At 23.4% G+C, this 16,143-nt stretch overlaps 1 long non-coding RNA gene across 7 annotated transcripts in view; it reads right to left on the bottom strand.

Annotated features, from left to right (window-relative positions):
- Nucleotides 1–5,717: 5,717 nt before the first annotated feature.
- The window catches only part of LOC133665869 (uncharacterized), a 119,019-nt gene continuing 108,593 nt past the window's right edge, over nucleotides 5,718–16,143 (bottom strand). For 6 of the 7 annotated variants that reach the window (XR_009829308.1, XR_009829305.1, XR_009829307.1 and 3 more), the window contains one exon: nucleotides 8,896–9,796. This is a non-coding gene — a long non-coding RNA (uncharacterized LOC133665869). Of the gene's footprint in view, nucleotides 6,347–8,895; nucleotides 9,797–16,143 lie in introns of those variants that run through there. The other variant, XR_009829306.1, reaches the window with a different exon arrangement.

Here is a 16,143-nt window from a genome sequence, read left to right as displayed (position 1 = left end):
ATACATTTAGACTAATCTTAATGTATATATAATATATAATATATGTATATTATAGATGTATATATAATATACATATATATAATGAATATATATATAATTATATATACATATATAATGTATATATGCATTATCTTTTGTAATCAGAAATGCATTTTGTGTAATTATTTATTTGTTCTTCGATAAAATTTTTATGTTAAACGATATTAATTCTTTCATTAATGAATTTAATATTTATCTTGTCAAAATAACCATTTAAACCATTACGTTGCCTCCTTTTGTTATTGCATTGTCTCTTTTCGTGTGTCATAAAAATAATATTGAAATTTATCAGGATCATCAGTTAAATTTTAAGTTAAATTTTTTTTTAACTAAGAATAGTATTCTACTTCCATTTCAATGCATTCTTTCTTTTGCAAAACATTCTGTTTTGTGTTTTGTCGTTAACGCAAAATTTTTTTTTATTTTTAATTTCTTAATATACATGATTATAGAATTCTTGACAAATACTTGAAACACTGGCACTAATATTGTATTTTTATATTATTTGCTTTGTTAATAGCGGATTAGAAACTACACATAAAATTGCTCGCTTATCACAATTGGATAAAGATAATGACCGATTGATACTTTCCTTTTTTTTTCCATAATTTTTAACATTTTTTTAAGAAATCATATATTCATTATATATAAGTTATTTTATAACTTCTTTTTATTACTATTGATATTTTTGCTATTGATAACTATAGTTCTTTTAATTCTAGAATTTGTTTTTTTTTGGATTCGTTTAATTTTTTTTTGCACTTCATACTTGCAAATTTATATAATATAATATAATTTATATAATATAATATCGTAATCTTTATTAATTTTTTTATTATTAATGGATGATGGAATACTGAGTCTAAACATATTAACAAAATATGCTATCATTTCAATCTCAGCATGGAACAGTATTTCTTTGATATTCACAAAACTTTATTATATTATGATTTATTTCTAACAAACCATATATTTTAAGCTCTTTCTGGAAAAGCTATTATTGGAAATTGAACGTTGTATTGTTACATAATTATATATTATATATATTATTATTTAATTGTAATTTCGATATTAATATAACATTTATATTAGAAGAAAGAATAAACTCTAAAGTAAAAAATTATTAATTATGGATTTACTAATATTTAAATATACCAATAAATATATACCAATATACAAATATACCAATATATAATTACATATATACCAATTTAACAATCATCATATATTAAAAAATAATTTGTGTTCATTATATATAAGTTAATAAGTTAATATATAAACATTATATATTAATAAGTTATATATAATAAGTTAATCATCTTGAAAATACATTTTCTTTGTACGTTATGTGAAACTTGTTCAATTAATCGTAATAGAAAATCGATATGAATTTAAATTTCCTTCAAACAGATGTGATTGGACTAAATATCTATCTAATAATCCACATTAAATTTATTTGTGTCTGAAACATTACATTTGCAATTCCAATATGGATTATTCATCGCTCAAAATAGAAGATTAATATTATTGTTAAATTTAAACTCATCCAGAATGTTGTTTTAAATTCCACAATTTTGATCCACATATGCGATCACTAACCATGTAATAAAAAATTGCAATTGTTCTTTTCGAATGTAATGTTGAATCGATATTTTATTTGAAATGGATAGTTTTTTTTTTTTTTGAAAATAACCTTTACTATGAATATGTTCACTCGGATCGAACAGAGTTATGAGAATTTTATTTGAAATATGTTCTATATTTCATGTACATCTATTTTTGTATGAGTCATTTTACGTATTACATAGGTATATATGTATATAGGTATATAGGTATATATATAGGTATATATATATATTTATATTATATATTATATTATATTATATTATATTATAGGTATATATATATATATATATATATAGCTATATATATATATATATATATAGAGTATATATGTATTTCATAAAGAATTTATGTATTTTAAATAATGTTAAATTTATTTTAGAAAAATTATAAAATAATTTAATTATAAATACATGTAATAAGAAAAAATATATTTAATTTTTTTGCTTTGACAGCCTGTTTCATCGTCGCTATTGAAAGAGATCCACGCCAAATGTGTGTATAACGCTCGTAGCTAGCTTTCGGTTTATCTTTTATGCTTCAGCAATACCGTCTTGACATGTTTTTCTATGTACATTTTTCTAAATGTTAAATAATTACCGGTATATTCAAGTTTAAGAATGAAGCATATAATGAATATGTTCATCCATAATAAAGTCTTTAATCATGATTTTGCCAAAATTTCGCTCCGTAAAAGTAAAAAATTTATTTACTCCAGTAATAATAATTTCTTACTGCATATTATTAGTAATAATAAAAAAAACCATATAATTTATTTAATATAATGTTTTCTTAATATGGATTCAAATCCATATCATTATTTTGATGTAAATTCATGAATTTTTAAAATGAAATTTTTTGTCCATGTTACATAATAATAGATCTTTGTTTCTTGGATTAATTTTATTTTTATGACTATGAAATGTTTATATTTGCTCATCTCTTTTTACACTGATAATCTAAAATTATCTTCATTTTCGTTATTCGAATCATTATTTGAATCCGTTAATCCATTTTGAAATAAAATCTTTTTTTTTAATATTTTCATAAAACTTTCATAAAACCTTTTTTTAAAATTAATTTTTCAAAAAAAACTTAAATTTTTGAATAATAATTAACAGTTATAGTATATAACCTATAACCGGTCTTTTCCGAATTTTTACATTAGATTAAGAAACAATTTTTATTATAATAATTTCTTATCGTATAAATATTTTATCGTCGAATAGAAAAAATAAAATTTTTTGATAATTAAGAAGTATTATGCATGTCGAAAGTTTTTTTAATATGTGATTAAATCTATATGCCAATAAAATGGAAAAATACTTTGTAGATATAGCAGAATTAATTAAAACGATTATAGATGGCGTTCGTATATACATCATCGTATGAATATTATATATATCCAACGATCGTAACGAAAGAGTTAATAAAAAAAAGAAATGAGAATAAATTTATATAAATGTGAATGGCCATTTGTTGGATGATTCAAAAAATAAGAAAAAAGAAGATAATAATAATAAGATAAAAATAAGAAAATAAGAAAAAGAAAGCAGAAACAAAATATTGTTTCTTAGTGACATTGAATCGACATAGAGAATAAATAATAAAATATAAGTCACATTCTTATACGTTGTATAGACTTAATTTAACGAATGTTTTCGTACATTCATATCGAATAAATCATGTTTACATTTTTTTAATACAATTCTGAAATTTTTGTTTTAGTAATACTTTTATGAACAGATTAATTATTTATCAGTTTTAATCATCTATTTCTCCCATTGTATATATTTTCGATATTGTTTTTATCCTTAACAGTATATTATATTGCCCACGAGTCATATGCATTTTCTACATATATTTTCATATTTTTAAATTATTTTTGAAAGATATGTGTTTCATAACACTCGAATAAACAATATGTCTTCATTTTTTATTTGTGTTGAGAAAATATCTTTTGTGTTAGAGATTTTAAGTTTTAAAATCAATATTTAATATTATTGTGTATTTTATCTTCATTCTTTCGAGCCAGGAATCGTCCTTTTCTATTTTATTTTTTTCGATATGTAATTTCCGATTTTCTACAGAAATTATATGTTATTTCTTTTCATGTTAAAATTACATAAATCACGGAAAACACGAGAATCATAGCGAATTTCAATATTTTGTCGCTTCTAAAATTCATAAAAGAACTTGCATGTTTCACATCTTTAACATTTATTCATTTATTAAATGATCTGTAAATCGTTCAATAATATTCTGCTTATAATACCAGGTCTTCGATCAGTAAACAATATTTTAAATTTGATAAAATTTTTAAACGCGATAACAATAAGATTTTTTATACTGTTCCATATTCATATCTTTAAATCGCTGTGTCGATTTAAATAGTAAAACTATTTTTGAAATATAATCTGCGATTGATCTTTTCGGATACATTTTATTTATTATAATATTTAATAATATATTTATTATAACATTTATTTTAATTTATTATAACATTTAATAATATTTAACATAAATTAATTTCAAAAAACTTACATTGATTATTTTATTTTTCTCAGCATATATCATACGAAATCTTGCCAACATTTACAGCAATAGAACAATCTCAATTAATCTCATGTTTTTCATCAAAAAAACTTCAACATTCTTTTAAATTCATGATTTAGCTTAATTTTTAGATTCGTTAATTTTTAGATCTGGAAATCTGGAATATTTTCAGTTTATTCACAAATTTTCATTTGCCATTTTTAGAGCTGATAATTTTGTCCATTAAAATAATGAAAATAATATATTTTGCTTCAGATATTGTTTTTTATTTTGTTATTTTATTTTTTTTTTTAACAATTATGATATTAGAATAAATAGATTCAAGATTTGGAGAATCATTCTTTTATATTTTTATATACAATATAAATTCGATGTTTTGTCAGCATATATAATTTAATTTAATAAAGAAATAAGTATTACTTAATATTATATTATTTATATTATAAGTAATATTTGCTATTTTTATAATAAACTTTTTCGTAATTTTTATACAATATCTGTTCAATGTTATAAAATATATTTACACAAAATCTTTTCGAATAATATTCTTTGTATAAAACTATGTGTTTTACTTACAATTATCATATATCAATATCATATCAACTTTTTTTGAATTTGAAAAGTAATTAATTTTATAATCATCTTATATTATACTAAACTAAACTATATTGCAGTCTAATTTTGTAACTTACTTAAACTCGCATTTATATTTCTTTTCATAAAATTCGTAAATTAAATATCGTAAAATTGATTTTTTATGTTTATATATAATAAATTAAATACACAATAAATACACAAAATGAAAGAATTGTACAAAAATGATATTTTTTTGTATCTGATTGACTCAGAAAATTATGGAATATTTAATAATATAGAAATTAATATAGATATTAAATCTAATTATAACCAACAATAAAACAAAACTAAAAGAATAACATTAATGGTTGAATATATCGATATTACATATCATTGAATTCGTCTTTATGTTATCTACAATAATATATGTTATTTATATAGAAAAAGTTATATAAAGTTATATAATGTCAAAAAAACGAAGACGATTTTTTATAAAAAAAAAAAAAGAAAAATGATTTGAGTTTTTAATTTTATAATTTGTTGAAGATAAAATAATTGATAATTGATAATTTTTCATTTCATCAATTATTTATTTTTTTAAACTATCTAAAATGTCTTAAAATCATGACGATTGATACGCTGATGACTATGAAGACTATAAAATATTTTGTTATTACTCTTAATAATTAATTTTGTTATTTATATAATATATTATGCTAATTTATATCATAAATATAAATAAAATAAATATAAAATAATTATGTATTTTTATTCAAAGAATAAAATATAACATAAAATGAAGAAAAAATCTGAATAAATAATAATTAAGAAATTAACATATATAATTAAGAAATTTGAATGAATTAAATAATATTAATTCAAATAATTAATTCAAATAATTATGTTAAAAAAATATAGATTGATAATCGATTGTCCGTGTTACAACGCAAAAAGATATATATATATATACACAATTATATACCTATATATTATATTTATTACAAATTTTAAACTTATATTGAAATTAGAACAAGGACGAAAGAAAAAATTCGAAAAACAAACAAAATTTTATATCAAATGCTAATACTAATCGATCTTTCGTTGATTATATATAGATATCGCAATTGTTAACTTGAGTATTTCATCAATAAGTTTGTTATACTTTATATGTAACAATTATTATTGTATTCCTAAAATGAATTCATTGTTCATCTTGTTTAGATTTTAAGACAAATTAAATATAAAACATTTTTATTTTCTGATTCTGATTTATTTTTATATATACATGTTTATTAATAATTTTTTACTTGATTTTTTAGTAATATTTTCTTGTTATTATTATTATTATAATTTTGATTTTTCTATCTCTATCATTTCTCATTCAAAAATTTATACGTTTTATATTTTTTATATGTTATCCTTTTATACGTTTTTTCATTATTTTTTCTCTTCTTTGATTTTTCAATCTTTTTTTAATTGACAAACCAGTAAGAATTAATTTGACAAGAGCTTTTTCTTGCCTTTTCTTTCATCAAATTTATAATATTATTTTCTGAAATTATGATATTAAAATCATTTAAATTAATAGAAGGAGTTACTTTAATTTGATTTATTATAAATTCTTATTCGGAATTATAATATCTGAATTTTTTCACTATGATCAATTATTAAAGAAGAATACAAAAAAATTATGAACATATGATTAAATGGCGTAATAATTCAAAAACTTGATAAAATATCTTTTTATGTTAATGTGACAAGCATTTGCCTCTTCATATCCGAAGAAATCGTCTTGTAATATGCTTTCCTTTGCATCATCTGGCACCAGTAGCATCGTATTAGAAGAAATTGATCATGTATTACCAACTAGTTTTATGTCTACCGGCGAAGAAGGACTAAGAGAAGAGGATCGCGAAATATTTATCAGCCGTATCTCTTTTATATAAAATCCGGAATTTTTAAAAAAAAATCGAGGCTTTTTTGTCAAATATACAATGCAATAGATACAAGAGAAATTTTTTCTTCGAGTCAACGTAAGGCAAATATATGATAGTTATGAAATACGAAAACACTTATCTATCTAACTTGAATGATTTGGAGAAATATTTTTTTCTCAATGATCTTCTCATACTCGTCCAATATGAAAAGTCGGATCATTCAAAACCAAAATGGACACTGTTCCTGGCTTTGACAAGATCGAAAAATGTCAGCTATAATCCAAGGGAATAATAAATATTCTCAGGAAGTTATATAATCTTTCAATAATTACTGAATTACAATCTATTTCTTGAAATCGCACTTATTTCTTATTTCTTAAAAAGGAAAAGAACAATAACGAATGCCTTTCATAATCAATTCTCTTATACTGATTATATCGTATTTATATATAATTGATATAAAACTTAAGGCATAATTGCATAGTATTTCTTATCAAAAGAGTTTTATATCAAAAAAAAGGATGTTATAATAATGTGCACATCCTGATCGAAATCTCACAAAGCAAAGTGCAAAAAGGCTCGATCGTAGTGCAATTGGATATTGGAAAAACATTTAATATATTATTCTATGAAAAGGGCGCTCACAGTCAGTGACCAAGATATATAAATTCATATAAAATACGATAGGTCAACTATCCAGTTTGTTCCACGGAGTGAAGGGGATTTTATTCTTCCGTGTTTCAATATATTTTTAGAACTACTTCTCTTAGAAGTTGGAGAAACAACCCGAATATAAAATTAATAACGAGAAATAAAGTATATCCTATTTGACCTTTGCCGATGATCTAATACTAGTAACGAGTTCCTGTCTAGGAATATCTTAAAAATAACAGAGAATTATTTTATCCTAAATATCGACATCTAAATGCCTTTTGATGTACCAATGAGAGATTTTTATTTTACGTGAAAAATTCCGATCTCTATTTTAATAGTAGAGAGCATATTTCGTTTGCGAAAATACGAATAAGATATTTGAGAGTTGCGTTCATTCTCTGGGATAGGTTAATTATATCATAAGAAGAAAAAAAGGTGAATTTACTTTCCACTTATCCCTATTATTTTTAATTGCAAGAATGGTATCAGTGAAAATGTTGAGGCAACTTGACAATAATCTTCGAGAATATTCTTCACTCATCAACGTCTACTGTTACGAACTTTATTTATGCGGACAAATGAAATGGAGAATTAGATTTCTAAAGTTGGAGATTATATGCATCAGTTTTAGTTTAAAGGGATTATAATTCCTTAATAACCTCGATCATTCAAGTCTCAAATCGTACGGGCAACTGGATTAGAAAATAAATTTAAAGCCTAACGAAATTCAATTGGTCAGTTAATATCGAGCACGTAACATATAAATCGATAAATAGAAGGTAGATGCAAAGAAGCGAGAATTAGAATATTGGGAATGTATACCATCCAAGAGAAAGCAATACATAATTTTATCAATGACGAAATAGAAAATGTAGTTCTACTATAACCCAATTCTATTAAAACTATCAAAATATCCGACAGTTCTATCGCTCTCCGATACACAGAGAACAAAGTTGCAATGAACAGAGCCATTTCTTAAATAGATGTATATTCTGTAGGAAGTGCTGAGCACATAAGAAAATGCTCGCGCATATTCTCGTTCAATGCACATCCAACAAAACAAGGCGCATTCGCCAGCATGATGACTTAATCGATTTGATCATCGTAAAAATTCCCAAATAAAATAAACAGTGATTGAAAGTAGTCCTCGAATCAATTACAAAGGAGCAAGATTTTCGTGATCCGTATCATAATCCGTTATAGGTATATAAGGATGAAATCTTGAATAATATCTTGAATAGGAAAAAATTATTAAATATTTGCCATTGCCCATCTTATTTCAAAAGGATAAATTGAGAACATTAGATGGCGAAGTGTTCCCTATAATCATAGATAATCGAGAAACAATCTCAAAATCAACCGGATTAGAAAAAATCAATACTCTACAATGATTTACTACTCTACATTGAAAATCATAAAATCTTTTTGACAATGTCTCTAAGCCTAAATCGAAATATATTAGGGTTTTCCATAAGTTTTTTTTTTTTGAATACGAAATGAATACACGATATTTATTGTTTAAGATTAATTTATTGCATTATATACGAACCGTTCTTCTCTATCACGTTCCATCTCTCAGCCTCATTATTCCTTTTTTCCAAAATTGTTGGGGTTTATTTGCAAAATATTTCTCGAGGTTTTTATTTCGCTTACGGATTGGAGCCATTTATCATGAAAAGAATTTTTTAATAACAGGAACAAGTAATAATCGGATAGAGCAAGATCTGAAGAGTACAGAAGATACGATAGAATGTCCCAACCAAACTGTGACTGCTTTTCTCTTACAGTCAATGCAATATACGGTTTTGCATTGTCATAATGGTTTCTTCGATTTGCCAATTCTGACCATTTTTTTGCTATAGCGGCTTTCAATTTATCGAGTTGATTGTAATATTTTCTAATTGATAGTTTCATTTGAGAAAGGAGCTCATAGTAGATTACATCTTTCCAATCTCAACAAATGGATGAAAGAACTTTCTTCGGATGAAGTCTAAGTTTCGCAACAATTGAAGGTTTTTTTTTGTCTTTAAATCAAATGCGTTTTCAATGCATTTTGATACAAAATCCAAGTCTACTCTCCAATGATAAGCCTCTTTAAAAAAGGATCTCTTTGATGTCTCTGAAAAAAGAAATCGCACGTAGAGTTCAAAAAGTCGATCTTCGTCCTAACTGTAAAGTTCAAATTTCACATCCCATCTTGGTCAGGTGATTATCTATCGTTTTCCTGAAAATGTTAGTGGCTATCCACTATCCACTTGCACATTGTATCGCGGATTTTCAGCGAGCATGGCTTTGATAAGGTATTTGTTGTTGCTGGGCGGCCGCAGAGATCTTCATTTTTCAAGTCAAAATTGCCAGCTCTATATCTCTTAAACCAATTATGAATTGTTGTAATAGTTGTAGCACCATTCCTGTAAACAATACAAATCTCATCTGCAATATCATTTGCACTATCACCTTTTTTAAAGCAATAAAGTATAACATGCCGCAAATACTTCCTTTGACTATTCATATGGTGTATCATGAATGGTGTAAAAAAAGTTTTAAAAGAGTCAACGAAACATACTTTAAAAGAACTCTAGAATAAATGAAAATAATAAACAACAATAATAAGTCTGCATATTCATTCCTAGCATTCCTGCAAAGTCATTCCTAGCTTGGTGCGAAAGAAATTTATGGAATACTCTAATATTATCAGGTTATCGATTATGATATTCCCAAACATGTTCACAAGCTTCGCGAATCACTATAAGGATATGATTTTTTGACAACTTTGACTATAGCCATTGTACATATTTATTTACTCATTTATATATTATTTACTCATTTTATATTATATATATATTTGTTCATATATTGATTAATATTATTTATTTATAATATTATTTGTTTTATTTATGTATAATTTTAATTACTTTAAAATTATGATTTTAAATTTTGATATTTGTTTTATAATCAAGATTTCTTTTTTTTTTTTTTAGTGTTTAACATTTTATATGAATTTCCAAATCCAGAAAATCCAGATAGATTTACAACATTTTATTTTAACACTAGAACTACCGGATCAAAATGATTGGTTTTATTATTCTTTTAGAATTTTTTTTTTTTAATATTTTTCTATCTGAAAAATAAGATGATTTTTACAGTACATCAAAATATTAAATATTATGGATTTCATTTTTTCTTTAATTTAATAAAAGCGAAAACAATATAAGTATATATATTTATTCCTACACCAATCAAAATAACTGATTTAATAAGATTTAATAACCGTAAATAAAAATTTACAAAATATGAATATATATATTGACCAAAATATCTCCATATAGATAAAACTCAGATTAATGTTTTATATTTGCATTTTTCACTCAAAGAATTTGATATATTTTTTTATATTGCGTTTCTATTATTTCTTACGTGCAAAATATATCAATTTTGAGACTTTTTTTTTCTAAATAGATAAGGAAATTTTTTTTTATATTAGAATAATTATACATTATTTTTTCGTTTTATTTTATGGTTAGTTTGAAGCCCTAAAATAAGCAAACAAAAAAATTTCTAATTTGTTATACCAAATAAATGATATTTCAATTAAACTTTCTGATAAAAAAAATAATGAACATAATGAAAGTGAATTATTTGATAATGATAGTAGTAATAATAACTTATATTGCAATCAAAATAATAGTGATAAATTTATGATAATGAAATTTCTAACGAATCTTCTGGTAGCGAAAGTAATTGGGATGTTATTGTAAATGTTTGTAAAAGAAAAAAAGCCATGCCATTATTTTCAAGTTCTGAAGATGAAAGTGATATACTAGAAGATCAAAACAAAATTTCATCAGATGGAACTATTTGGAAAAAAATAAAAGACAGTGCTAGTCCTGGAAAACCGCCTATTCATAATATTTTCAAAGATATAGCTGAACCAATAAGATATGTAAAAAGAAATATTATGAAAAATATTATGTAAGCAGCGTTTTCCTTGATTATCGACGATAAAATTTTGGAATACATAAGAACTTGCACTGAATTAGAAGCTTCTAGAGTTTTGAAGAAGAAATGATCATTAACGCAAACAAAATTGAAAACATTTAATTTATATGCTCGCGGGACATATGAAGCTAAAAATTTGAAATCTTCGTATTTATGGAATAAACAATGGGGGCCTAGCTTTTTTTCATCGACTATGAGTAGAAACAACTTTATGGATGTGATACGTTTTGTTCGATTTGATAAAAAAAATGAAAGAAGTCAAAGGTTACGAAATGATAAATTTGCTCTAATTTCTACAATATAGAATAAATTTATTGAAAATAGAATTGTTATAAGCCAGGATAAAATATTATTGTTGATGAACAGTTATTTCCTACGAAAGCAAGGTTATTACTTAATAAACCCGATAAATTTGGAATAAAATTTTGGCTGGCATCGGACGTCAAAAGCAAATATGTGATAAATGGATTTCCATATTTAAGTAAAGATGAGGTTCGAGATTCATCAACATTGTTTGGTTAATTTGTAATGCTCAAACTTATGGAACCATATCTCATGAAAGGAAGAAATGTAACTACAATTTTTTTAGTCTATCACTAGCATCAAAATTATTAGCAAAAAAACTATCTTAGTTGGAACGATACGCAGCAATAAGAGGGAATTACCCAAATTTCCAAGAAAAGATAAAATGCCATATACAACATTATTTTATAAATCTAGTGAATGTTTTCTTACAATTTATTAAAGCAAACCGACCAAGAAAGTGTTTTTATTGAGCACAAAACATAAATTTGCTATAATTGATAAAAGTAAGAAAAAATTACCTGAAACTATATCATTTTATAATTAAACAAAATTTGGCGTAGACACAACTAACCAAATGGCAAAGAAGTATAGTGTCAAATTTGAGTCTAGAAAAAATGGCACAATATTCTCGATTTGGCTGCAATAAATACATGGATTCTTTACTAAAGAAACGACTGGAGAAAAGATCTCGAGAAAAAACTTTTTATTTCAATTAGCGAATGAACTTGCAAATGAGCATAGAATTTCACCAAATGAACAATTGCAATTGAACAAAGCGCTAATATCAAGCAGGGAATCGACGACTGCACGAAAATGGTGCCAAAATGGAAACTGCAATAATAATAAAACTTCAAATGTTTATATTACATGAAAAAAATATATTTGCGAAAAATGTACAAAAAGAAAAATGTATGTATGTAAAAAATGTGACGAATGATACTTTGCAATAAAGTAATCAGTATTTTTTATTATATATGTACATATAATGAAAGCTAAACCTATCTATCATCTAAATAAACTCATACTAAACATATCTAACGTAATTATAATTCATTTCATCAGTTAATATAAATCGTTTTGACTGATATCGGTGAAAATAAGTATATGTCCATCTCTGATAGTTCTAGTTAAATTGTAATTGATTTCTAATGTTCTCTTATGTTCCTTTTTGAATTATGAAATAAATATTACATTATATTTCCAAGGCAAATTTCATTTCATATATATCAAAATGATATCAGAAATTAGATAATTGTGAAATTCGTACGATATATATGAGAATTTGACGAAATGGCTCAGTCAGGAAAAGTTATAAAGAATTTATAAAGACAGGAGAAGTTATAAAGAATTTATAAAGGCAGGTATAATGGAAGGAACGTCTATTTCCGATTATTTCATACGTTTTGATAAGGCTTGGAATTAAATAAAATTTTATTCGAACAACATATTGAATTATGCATGTGTATACATGAGATCCTAATTAACAATATGTTTAAATTTTTTATTTTTCCGCATTTTTATTTTTATTATTTTTCAAAAGATGTTTCTTACACGAACATCAAGAAAACATTAATACATTATTTCGGTAGTCAATGAAATAAATATCAGATTGAATATCAGATTTCATTAAATCTGCCAGTTGAAGAGTGAATTCATTGTCAAATGCACTTTGTGTTTGAAGTAACTTTGCTAATTATTGTTAGATTTATTTTTGACCGGAGATCGGAAGGAAGATACCAAGGTGGACATCCTGGCTTGATCTTTAAAGATATTCTAAAGAAATAAGTATAAAAATAACTATTCCCACTAAGAAAACAGAGTTCCGTTTTCACGAACTTGATAATCCGAGAACCGGATGAGATAGATTTAAGTCAGATATTTTGCTATAGCTGATTTTTATTTGTATGAAAAATGTAATATTATAATGAAATGAATTTCATGAATCTCAGCTGCGATATAAATAGGCTACGATAGCCTTCCACGCATGTAAATTAAAATAAATAATTAATATAAATAATTAATATAAATAATTAATAATAAATAATTAATAATAAATAATTTAAAAAAAAATAAACAGCCAAAGCTGAAAATTTATGAGCATTAGTTAATAATATTAAAAACAATGTAAAAAGTATAATCAGCTGGCTGAATTGTGAATTGTTATGCGTCAACTATTTATATTAATATGTATAAACAATCGTTAAGTTTAATGATACCGCCAAAACTGAAATTTAATTAATAATTTATATTTATTATATTATTATATTTAGTATAGTTTAATATGCTAATTTAAACAAAAAAATAATCAGCTGATTGTATGAGTGAAAAACCATCAGCTGATAATTTATATAATATAAATATAAAATAAAAAATAAATGAGAGATTTCAATAAAATGTTAATACTTGATGCACTATTGCATTTGAACATACCAAATTTAGAATTATAGCGGTAAATTAATTTTGTATGGATGCTTTTACATTTTTTATAATATCATTTTTTTTAATATCATCAGATACACTGATGGATTAGTTTAATTTATAATGATAGATCATACAAACAGAACCTTTATTATTTAATAATAAACCTCACCAACACAAAAAAAAATCTTGTCTTGTTATCATTGAAACAATGAACCAAAGTAAAAAAGTCATTATCGAATATGGTGAAAGTTATTTAGAAATATGCAATTTGCGATCGCTAAAATTAGTCTACAAATCCAATGTAGTAATAAACCACAATTTAATAATAATTTTATTTATTTATTCACATTGGTATTTTTCATATCATTTAACGGTCTCTTACTCAACACACAGTCAGTTGATTATTTTTTTTGTTTAAACTATCATGTTAACTATTAATTACTCAAATTTCAGTTTTGGTGGTATCACTAAACTTAACAATTGTTTATACATATTTATATAAGCGGCTGATTGTACTTTTTGAATTGTTTCTAAATTATTAATTAACGCATAAATTTTCAGCTTATCTTTTTTTTAATTAATAATTTATATGCGTAGGATCATAACTTTCTTTTTTTTTTAACTTTGATTTTTATCATTATTAATTTATATAATATTTCATTTTGATTCAGAACACATGTTTTTATTCATTTTTCAAAAATTCGAATTTTTTTTTACATCAAAAAATCGTTATAAAGTTTTTCTCTGTATTTAACCATAATTTAATTACATAATAGCAAATTGTTATACGCAGCATTCTGAAAAAAATTTTTAGATTTTGATGTAATTCTTTATTTTCATCTTTAATTAAATACACAATTTTCATAATCGTAATTTTCGTAATTTATTTTGAGAATATCTTTTAGTGAATAATACAATGAAATATTAAGTAATTAATTCTATTTTTTTGTTTCTTTAATGTTCTTTCAATCAATTTTTATTATCTTATTATTTTTATATATATATCTTTACACAATCTGTTATAATGAAAATGTATTTTGAAAATCTCTATTTTTCTATTTTTTCGTTGAATGCTTTAAATATATCAATTCCTCGTATTGTACAATGTAGCAATAATACTATTACTAATAAATCTTTATTTTAGAGAGTTATTAATTATTAATTATATGAAAATAAATAAATTATATGATAATGTTTTTAAAAAAAATTATTTGCAGTTTTGCAATACAATTTTTAATTTATTTGAATTCATTATTTCCATTAATTTCATCCATAATCCATTATCTATTATTATCTATATCTATTAATTTCATTAACATTAAATAAAATATTAAATGAAAAAAATTAACAATAGTACATTTTAAATATAGTTTTAAAATTGCTCTGCACTATTATTATAAAAAGTTTTCTCTATTTGATTAATTGCACTTTTTTTTGTAATTGTAATTTTGATGTAATTCGATATTTGAAAAATAATTGTTTACAATTTCTAATACGATTAAGTATGATGTTTTATTTATGATTTTTCTTCTTCTTCATTCTTGTACTACATTTTCAAATTAACAAGTATTTTTGTTCATTGTGCAAAATATAAGATAACAAGGAATATTATTTAAACTGTTTTTAATACATAATAGCATATATAAAATACATTCTTCTATATTACTAGAACAATGACGCAAATGCATTTTTTATTTTAATTATGGATTTCATAAAATATACTGTACATATAGATATTGCTTTTTTTTTCTTTTTATATTTTGATTTATGATAAAAAAATTTCATATACGTGAATGTATATGAAACATATATATCATATATTTTTACATGACATTTGATGTAATGACGAAAAAGATTACATTTTATTATTTGTCCAAGTTTTACATTGCAAAGTAAATAAAAGTTATTCACAATAATAAAAAAATTCATTATTCCAGCTTTCTTGAAATACATGATTTTCTATATTAATCTTTTTCTTTTTATTTATCATGATTATCGTCATGATAATAAAAATATTTAAAAAGACACAAAT

The sequence above is a fragment of the Apis cerana genome, linkage group LG3 (genome assembly GCF_029169275.1).
Source record: "Apis cerana isolate GH-2021 linkage group LG3, AcerK_1.0, whole genome shotgun sequence".
Lineage (NCBI taxonomy): Eukaryota > Metazoa > Arthropoda > Insecta > Hymenoptera > Apidae > Apis > Apis cerana.
The sequence above is the reverse complement of the archived record's forward strand: the minus strand, read 5'-3'. Positions and strand labels throughout refer to the sequence as shown.